The sequence below is a fragment of the Procambarus clarkii genome, unplaced genomic scaffold (genome assembly GCF_040958095.1).
Source record: "Procambarus clarkii isolate CNS0578487 unplaced genomic scaffold, FALCON_Pclarkii_2.0 HiC_scaffold_443, whole genome shotgun sequence".
NCBI lineage: Eukaryota > Metazoa > Arthropoda > Malacostraca > Decapoda > Cambaridae > Procambarus > Procambarus clarkii.
Window position 1 is genome coordinate 24,631 of NW_027189476.1, and position 9,442 is coordinate 34,072.

Genomic DNA, 9,442 nt, shown 5'->3' on the forward strand with positions numbered 1-9,442 from the left:
TACAAAACTAAACTCTTTTTGGAATCATATGAGGCCCCTCCACTGAGGGGGGAGGCCTGGATGTTTATTGTCATGTGTATTCATGCTGCTTGCATGTCATCGTTTATTTTGCCTTTGTTGTTTTCTTGACAGCTTTCTTTGCCTTGGGTGGTTTGGGAGATTTTGAAGCTCTCTTTATTTTGGGCTTTTTGTTCCCAACAACAAGCTGCTGCTGCTGCTTCTTTTTCAAGGCTGTAGGTGGTTTGTTGCTTGTGGCGGCTTTCTTGGGAGTTACCACGGCCTTCTTTGCTGCTGTAGATGGTTTCTTGGTTGTGGTGGCTTTCTTGGGAGTTAGAACGGCCCTCTTCTCTGCTACGGCCAGCTTGAATGATCCACTAGCTCCACTTCCCTTGGTCTGAACAAGAATGCCGTCAGCCACTGCTTTCTTGAGAAATCTTCGGATGTAAATGGCGATCTTGGCAGCCTCGACTTTGTTGTTGGCAACAACGTACTTCTTGATTGCTTGTAGAGACGAGCCCTTACGGTCTTTGAGTGCTGCGACCGCGGCTAGAACCATTTGACTAGTTTTCGGGTGAGCAACCTGGACGCGAGGTTTCCTGGTGGTGGCCACCACAGCAGCAGCCGCAGCCTTCTTGGTAGGCTTTGCTTCTACCATGATGATGATGAGATAACCAAGGTGATGAGAGACGCTCAGACAGTCACGGGGGAATGATGCTGCCGCCGCTTGAGCCGAACCTATTTATGTGCCGGCACGGTACAGAAGCTGCAACCTGGCAACTCGTCCACCAATCACAACGGTTGGTTTTACGGCTCCGAAACCTGGATCCCATATCTTCTCTAAAATAGAAGCATTTGTTCATGTTCTTTGTAAAAGTATCATAAAGCAGGACAGATGAGACAAATATCATAAAAACTGAAGAGCAGATGAGCACACACATGTATGTATTACAAAAGAAAATCCACAAATTCATTAGAAATTGGCAGGGCAGGCTGAGGAAGTAGGTAGATGTAAAATGTCTGTAAATGGCGAAAGAACATAAACCCAAGACTGAATAAACGATGTTAAATATCCATGCCAAGGAGACAAAAATATGTTAGGATACAATTACCATTAAGACACCACAAGAAGGTCCGTATCCTGCCGTGATGACTAAAAAGAGTTGGTTATTAGCCACAATGTGTAGGCAGTCTCATGCCAACGGCCATACCACGTTGAGAACACCGCTTCTCGTCCGATCAGCGAAGTTAAGCAACGTTGGGTTTGGTTAGTACTTGGATGGGTGACCGCCTGGGAACACCAAATGCTGTTGGCAATAATGTTTTTTGTTTTGTTTTGTTTTGTTTCGTTTGTTTTTGTTTGAATGGCTGGCTCCACGGGAAATTCACGGAGTTGTGTGGAATAAGGCCTGGTAAAATGAATTAATATGTATGTCATGTTTAAAACAAACTCGCTTAATATAGTGTGTGAGGCTTTATACAAAAACAAACAACCAAAACAAAACATGTTGTTTTATATATATATATATATATATATATATATATATATATATATATATATATATATATATATATATATATATATATATATATATATATATATATATATATATATATATATATATATATATATATAGCTTAATCCGGGTTTGAACTCGCAACTCCAAGAATACGCATCACTTATATACACTTTACCACTGGACCACAGCTGCAGGACACAAGCTTGATGCTGAGGTATCAATTTAATGACGTAAATGCCATTTCCACAAATAAATGATAATTTAAAAGTATTTGTATGTACAAATCTTTTCTGTTTAAAAGGCTACAATATCAGTTACATATATAATTTGTGTTAATGTTTCTATACCCACAGGAAGGCATGTTTTTGCTTATATGTAAGGGGTACGGAGAAGGAATCCACAGACCATCAGTCCCCTTCCCCCCCCCCCCCCCCCCCCTCCCACCTACTACCACCACCACCACCACCACCACCACTACTCACCACCACCACCACTACTCACCACCAATCACCACCACCACCAATCACCACCAATCACCACCAATCACCACCACCACACCTAACCGAAAACCCCCTAACACATCAACCCTCCCCCCAATCAACAGGCGAAATAATAACCCTCAAATGCCTGCCTGCCTGCCAGCCAGCCAATACTAACGGTCTTCTCAGAAAGAAAATCTCTTTGTATCTGTATTACTTGATGAAATGTATGATTCTAATAATGAAAATAAATTTTGATGTCGGTTGTATGAGCATAATGACCAATATGCACATGATATGAATGAATTAAATAGTGTAGTTTTAAGTAATTAGGTTGTAGACACATTAAGCGGATATGATATTTGACGCGTCCAGAACTGGTGATTTTTGGTTTAGTTTTAAATGCACCACCACCATTGCTTCCCCAGAGCCTAATTAAGGACCGGTAAAAGGAGTCAATATGTATGTCATCTATAAAACCAAAGAATGAATAAAAACACACACACACACACACACCTACATAATAGTATTAGGAAGATTGTATGGCAAAAAAAAAAAGTACTCCCATTGGGTCGTTTGAACTCGCGACTTCCAAAACACCAGCCACACACCTTACCACCCAGCCACCATAGAGTTGGTATAATTGTGCAACTTTAGTTATAAAAGTAAAGTTCTTATTGTCTCAAATCTTATTGTCTGTTCTATGAAAAGGCATGATGTAAATTATGTATTTTTTGAATGATTGAATTGTAGGCACATTAAGCGGATTCGATATTTGATATATCCAGAAAAGGTGATTTCTGTTCAGTTTTAAAATGCATCACTGTTAACGCTAAAGGACTGGTAAAACGACTCGATGTTTGTCATTTTTAAAATAAACACTAAAACTAGGCCCTTAACATATATAATGTTTGAATATAAATTGAATGCATATAAATACAAAGTGGGAGTGGCTGGCTGGCTGGCTGGCTGGCTGGCTGGCTGGCTGGCTGCCTGCCTGCCTGCCTGCCTGCCTGCCTGCCTGCCTGCCTGCCTGCCTGCCTGCCTGCCTGCCTGCCTGCCTGCCTGCCTGCCTGGCTGGCTGGCTGGCCGGCCGCCCGCCCGCCCGCCCGCCCGCCCGCCCGCCCGCCCGCCCGCCCGCCTGCCCGCCCGCCTGCTTGCCTTGCCTTGCCTTGCCTTGCCTGTCCTGTCCTGTCCTGTTCTGTTATTGCCTTGCCTTGCCTTGCCTTGCCTTGCCTTGCCTTGCCCTGCCCTGCCCTGCCTTGGCTGCAGCTGGCTGGCTGGCCGTAAATCAACTCTTAACAACACCATACCACACCACACCATCACTCATCACCCATCACCCACCACCGGCCCCAGTCTCCCAGCCTCTCTTATATACCCGAGCAGGCCCTTTAAATTATTTGAATTGTTGCACTTCGGCCAATGGCAGGCACGATCGCTGCTGCTCAAACATATTCTGGTTCACAAGTATTAATATATATATATATATATATATATATATATATATATATATATATATATATATATATATATATATATATATATATATATATATATATATATATATTCATGAAACACATTAAAACCTTGATCATTTATTCATTCATTACGTCTAGTGAAGAATTGCTTTTGTTCATTTGTATGATTAAAAATTAATAGAATATGAATTCCTCGCTTAAAGTAAAATATAAAATATATATTGGATTTATATGATTGGTTAATATTCCAAGTGATGCTGAATATCCCCTATAATTTTGTTTTGTTTGTTTGTTTGTTATGTACACATTCCAAATGAAATCAATATAAATGTTATTATTAATGTTTGAAAGTTGATTGTCTACTTGAATCTCTCTATTAAAGTGTGTGTGGCTCCGGATGGAGCCTGGTTATGGTATTTGTCGTGGTGGGTGGCAGAAGTGCTTACTTCTTCTCTGTCTTCTTTGGCAAAAGAACTGCCTGAATGTTTGGAAGAACACCTCCCTGTGCAATGGTTACGCCAGACAGAAGTTTGTTGAGTTCTTCGTCGTTGCGGATGGCCAACTGCAAGTGACGTGGGATGATACGGGTCTTCTTGTTGTCACGTGCGGCGTTACCGGCGAGCTCCAGAACTTCGGCAGCGAGGTATTCCATGACGGCTGCCAGGTAGACAGGAGCGCCAGCACCGACGCGTTCGGCGTAGTTGCCCTTACGCAGCAGACGGTGAATTCTGCCCACGGGGAACTGAAGTCCGGCCCTGCTGGAGCGAGACTTTGACTTGCCCTTCACTTTGCCTCCCTTGCCGCGTCCTGACATTGCTGCTGCTGTTGTGGGTTTGTGGTGTTTTATGCCGCCCCGCAGATCGAGCTTCGTGTTATATACCCCGCTCAGGATCAAGGGAGCCCGCCACTGACCAATCAGCGCGCTCCGCCACGCGACCCGCTCTGAGCTGAGTCGCGAGCGGGATATAAAAGGAAAGCTCGCCTCGCGCAAAAGTTCATTATTGTATCGCAACGCCAGCCAGCACGAGCATCATCATGCCACCCAAGGCATCTGGAAAGGCTGCCAAGAAGGCCGGAAAGGCCCAGAAGGCCATTGCCAAGGGCGATAAGAAAAAGAAGCGCAGGAGGAAGGAGAGCTACAGCATCTACATCTACAAAGTGCTGAAGCAGGTCCACCCCGACACTGGTATCTCTTCCAAAGCCATGTCGATCATGAACTCGTTCGTGAACGACATCTTCGAGCGCATCGCCGCCGAGGCTTCTCGCCTGGCCCACTACAACAAGCGTTCCACCATTACCAGTCGGGAGATCCAGACGGCTGTAAGGCTCCTGTTGCCCGGAGAACTGGCCAAGCACGCCGTCTCTGAGGGCACTAAGGCCGTCACCAAGTACACCTCCTCCAAGTAAACGGCTTACTTACTGCCCTGTGGTGGTGGCTTGGCCTCAAACCAACAAACTCGGCTCCATTGGAGCCACACTTTAATTTCTAAAGAGATTGTGAGTGTTAGACACCAATACTATTATAACAAAAACCTCTGTCACTGAAAGCAAATAGCTATAAAATGAGAATATTTATGAAACTGTCTGTGTGTGTTTCTCTCTCTCAGTGTCTGTCTGTCTGTCTGTCTGTCTGTCTGTCTGTCTGTCTGCCTGCCTGCCTGCCTGTCTGTCTGTCTGTCTGTCTGTCTGTCTGTCTGTCTGTCTGTCTGTCTGTCTGTCTGTCTGTTTGTCTGTCTGTCTTGTCTATCTTGTCTGTGTGTCTCTCTCTCTCTCTCTCTCTCTCTCTCTCTCTCTCTCTCTCTCTCTCTCTCTCTCTCTCTCTCAACACATATAAGCACTCGGTATCTTTTTTCTAGAGATTAGAGATTCATTGTTATGTTCCACATTAGGATTACTATGCAGGCCACCCTCTTAGGTTTGAAAATGTCAAGAAAACGGTTAATTTAAAATGTCATCTCCTAACTTAACAGATTAAGCCAGAGGACCGAAAACAGAATAAAACAGGACTGGACAGTATATGTCACTTATACAAGCTGCTTTTATTTCTAGTACAGTATGACAATTTTTATTTTGGGGGGGGGGGGGGGGTGATCCTTGACAGTGCATAAGAGTGAAAAGCGACGGCGTTTTGTTTGTAAGAGAACAGGTTGTACTACAAATGACTTGATTTATTGATATCACATGTATGTATGACACCTAAATTATGCTAGGAATGTCTGAAATCTCCTTAGAAGGATATTTTGGCCCTGAGAAGGGCCGAGTTTGGTGTATACTAGGGTGGTCGATTTAGCTTATGCACGCTCTCCACGGATACGGCGAGCAAGCTGAATGTCCTTTGGCATGATGGTGACACGCTTGGCGTGGATGGCACAGAGGTTAGTGTCCTCGAAGAGACCGACCAGGTAAGCCTCGGATGCCTCCTGTAAAGCCATGACGGCAGACGACTGGAAGCGAAGATCGGTCTTGAAGTCCTGGGCAATCTCGCGCACCAGACGCTGGAAGGGAAGTTTCCTGATGAGCAACTCGGTGCTCTTCTGGTAACGACGGATCTCACGCAGGGCGACCGTTCCGGGCCTGTAACGGTGAGGCTTCTTCACACCCCCTGTGGCAGGAGCAGACTTGCGTGCTGCCTTGGTGGCCAGCTGCTTACGAGGAGCCTTGCCTCCCGTGGACTTGCGAGCAGTCTGCTTGGTGCGAGCCATGGTGAACAACTGTGGTTTGTGATGGCCGGCGCCGAAAAATTTTTGCTTATATACGCCGTCTCGAGGCGCTTGCTCGAGCGCCATTGGCTGCTCGACTCGCCTACGTCACCCCGTTGCCCCTCCCCTCCTTCCTCTGGCTGCAGCCAACAGGCGGCTCACCTCAATCACTATTATCGCTGATTTTGCTCTATTTTTTGGATTTGTGCAAAAGTCATTTCACAGGGACGTGAAACAGACGAGTAGGCAACTGCAGTTTTGAAAGCGTTGTGAGAAAGCCGTGTCTACTCGACCACAAGCGTAAAGTAAGGGCAGGCAGGAGTTGCAATGCTACTAGTACGTCCGCTTGATGGGATATAGTCGGGAAATCGTGCGGGCATTCGTCAATTCGATTCACACAACTTCAACACCATGACTGGACGCGGCAAGGGAGGCAAGGGACTCGGAAAGGGTGGCGCCAAGCGTCATCGTAAGGTGCTACGTGACAACATCCAGGGCATCACCAAGCCCGCTATTCGTCGCTTAGCTCGTCGTGGCGGCGTGAAGCGTATTTCGGGTCTCATCTACGAAGAGACCCGTGGCGTCCTGAAGGTGTTCCTCGAGAACGTCATCCGTGATGCTGTAACCTACACGGAACACGCCAAGAGGAAGACCGTCACTGCTATGGACGTGGTGTACGCTCTGAAGCGCCAGGGTCGTACCCTCTACGGATTCGGCGGATAAGAGCTTGGCTAATCCATCGATTCCACCCACCACCACCTCAAAACGGGACCTAATTAGGTCCCTATACTTTTTTACTGAAGGGCTTAATAGACGATAACATAAATTGTTTTGATATCAGCTAGCACATTGGGTCTTATGAAATCTATTTTTTATCCTCGCATGCTTAAAGGGACTCTGATTGGGGAGGGAGGGGGGGGGGGGAAGGTTTGTTACGTTATATACTAGCAGAGCAGGATCATTGGTGGGGGGTGAGGGGGAGAGAGAGAGAGAGAGAGAGAGAGATCTTTCCCAACTCTTCCTTTTTACATGAGTGAGCTACCCGTTTTATTCATTTTATCCTTCTCAGAGCTGTTTTGATAGTATCCAAATGATGGTAAATGAAAAGGGAGGACACGAATATCTACCCAGAATTCAGGACTGGCAATCGATATGCATGTTTGAGTGCGAATCTTTTTCTCTCTCAACTTAGGTATACGTTTATGTCGTACCTAAAAGCGAGAACCACACTATTGGGACAAGTATGCAAGGCCCAATTTTCCTAACAAGCACAGTTAATTTTGTTATTTTCGAACATTTCTTTCCAAATTGGTTTATCCAATTAACAGTATTATATTAAGATCATGAATTGCTGGGTTAGGTTAGGTTAGGTTAGGTTAGGTTAGGTTAGGTTAGCTTAGGTTAGGTTAGGTTAGGTTAGCTTAGCTTAGCTTAGCTTGGGTTAGCTTAGGTTAGGTTAGGTTAGCTTAGCTTGGGTTAGCATAGGTTAGGTTAGGTTTGATTACATTTCTATGTTAGATTTAACTCAAATTCAAAACAATTGCAGTCATTCGGCTTGTTAGTCAACTTGCCTCTAATAGGGGCAATTTGTCTAACAAGACTATTTAGTTTTGTGTGCATATATATATATATATATATATATATATATATATATATATATATATATATATATATATATATATATATATATATATATATATATATATATATATATATATATATATATATATATATATATATATATATATATATATATATATATATATATTATAGCTTCAAGACTCCGAACCAATATAGAAGCATCAAGAGGAAGTGCTTGTGTTATGGGCCAATAGGCCTTCTGCAGTTACTTCCATTCTTATGTTTTTATTCCCATTGGTTCGTGTTTTATCTTGTGTAAATGTCAATCACCTTACCCAAAACTTTGGTACCATATCACCTCACCCATGTGTATATATAAATATATATATATATATATATATATATATATATATATATATATATATATATATATATATATATATATATAATATACAGAGTAAATCTACCCCAAAAGTAATGATTTATTTGTCTACAAAACTAAACTCTTTTTGGAATCATATGAGGCCCCTCCACTGAGGGGGGAGGCCTGGATGTTTATTGTCATGTGTATTCATGCTGCTTGCATGTCATCGTTTATTTTGCCTTTGTTGTTTTCTTGACAGCTTTCTTTGCCTTGGGTGGTTTGGGAGATTTTGAAGCTCTCTTTATTTTGGGCTTTTTGTTCCCAACAACAAGCTGCTGCTGCTGCTTCTTTTTCAAGGCTGTAGGTGGTTTGTTGCTTGTGGCGGCTTTCTTGGGAGTTACCACGGCCTTCTTTGCTGCTGTAGATGGTTTCTTGGTTGTGGTGGCTTTCTTGGGAGTTAGAACGGCCCTCTTCTCTGCTACGGCCAGCTTGAATGATCCACTAGCTCCACTTCCCTTGGTCTGAACAAGAATGCCGTCAGCCACTGCTTTCTTGAGAAATCTTCGGATGTAAATGGCGATCTTGGCAGCCTCGACTTTGTTGTTGGCAACAACGTACTTCTTGATTGCTTGTAGAGACGAGCCCTTACGGTCTTTGAGTGCTGCGACCGCGGCTAGAACCATTTGACTAGTTTTCGGGTGAGCAACCTGGACGCGAGGTTTCCTGGTGGTGGCCACCACAGCAGCAGCCGCAGCCTTCTTGGTAGGCTTTGCTTCTACCATGATGATGATGAGATAACCAAGGTGATGAGAGACGCTCAGACAGTCACGGGGGAATGATGCTGCCGCCGCTTGAGCCGAACCTATTTATGTGCCGGCACGGTACAGAAGCTGCAACCTGGCAACTCGTCCACCAATCACAACGGTTGGTTTTACGGCTCCGAAACCTGGATCCCATATCTTCTCTAAAATAGAAGCATTTGTTCATGTTCTTTGTAAAAGTATCATAAAGCAGGACAGATGAGACAAATATCATAAAAACTGAAGAGCAGATGAGCACACACATGTATGTATTACAAAAGAAAATCCACAAATTCATTAGAAATTGGCAGGGCAGGCTGAGGAAGTAGGTAGATGTAAAATGTCTGTAAATGGCGAAAGAACATAAACCCAAGACTGAATAAACGATGTTAAATATCCATGCCAAGGAGACAAAAATATGTTAGGATACAATTACCATTAAGACACCACAAGAAGGTCCGTATCCTGCCGTGATGACTAAAAAGAGTTGGTTATTAGCCACAATGTGTAGGCAGTCTCAT

General features: G+C 44.0%; 1 non-coding gene across 1 annotated transcript; it reads left to right on the forward strand.

Annotated features, from left to right (window-relative positions):
* The first annotated feature begins 1,194 nt into the window (after positions 1–1,194).
* LOC138361533 (5S ribosomal RNA) lies at positions 1,195–1,313 on the forward strand. The gene has a single exon (XR_011227014.1). It is a non-coding gene; the product is annotated as a 5S ribosomal RNA (ribosomal RNA).
* Positions 1,314–9,442: the final 8,129 nt, after the last annotated feature.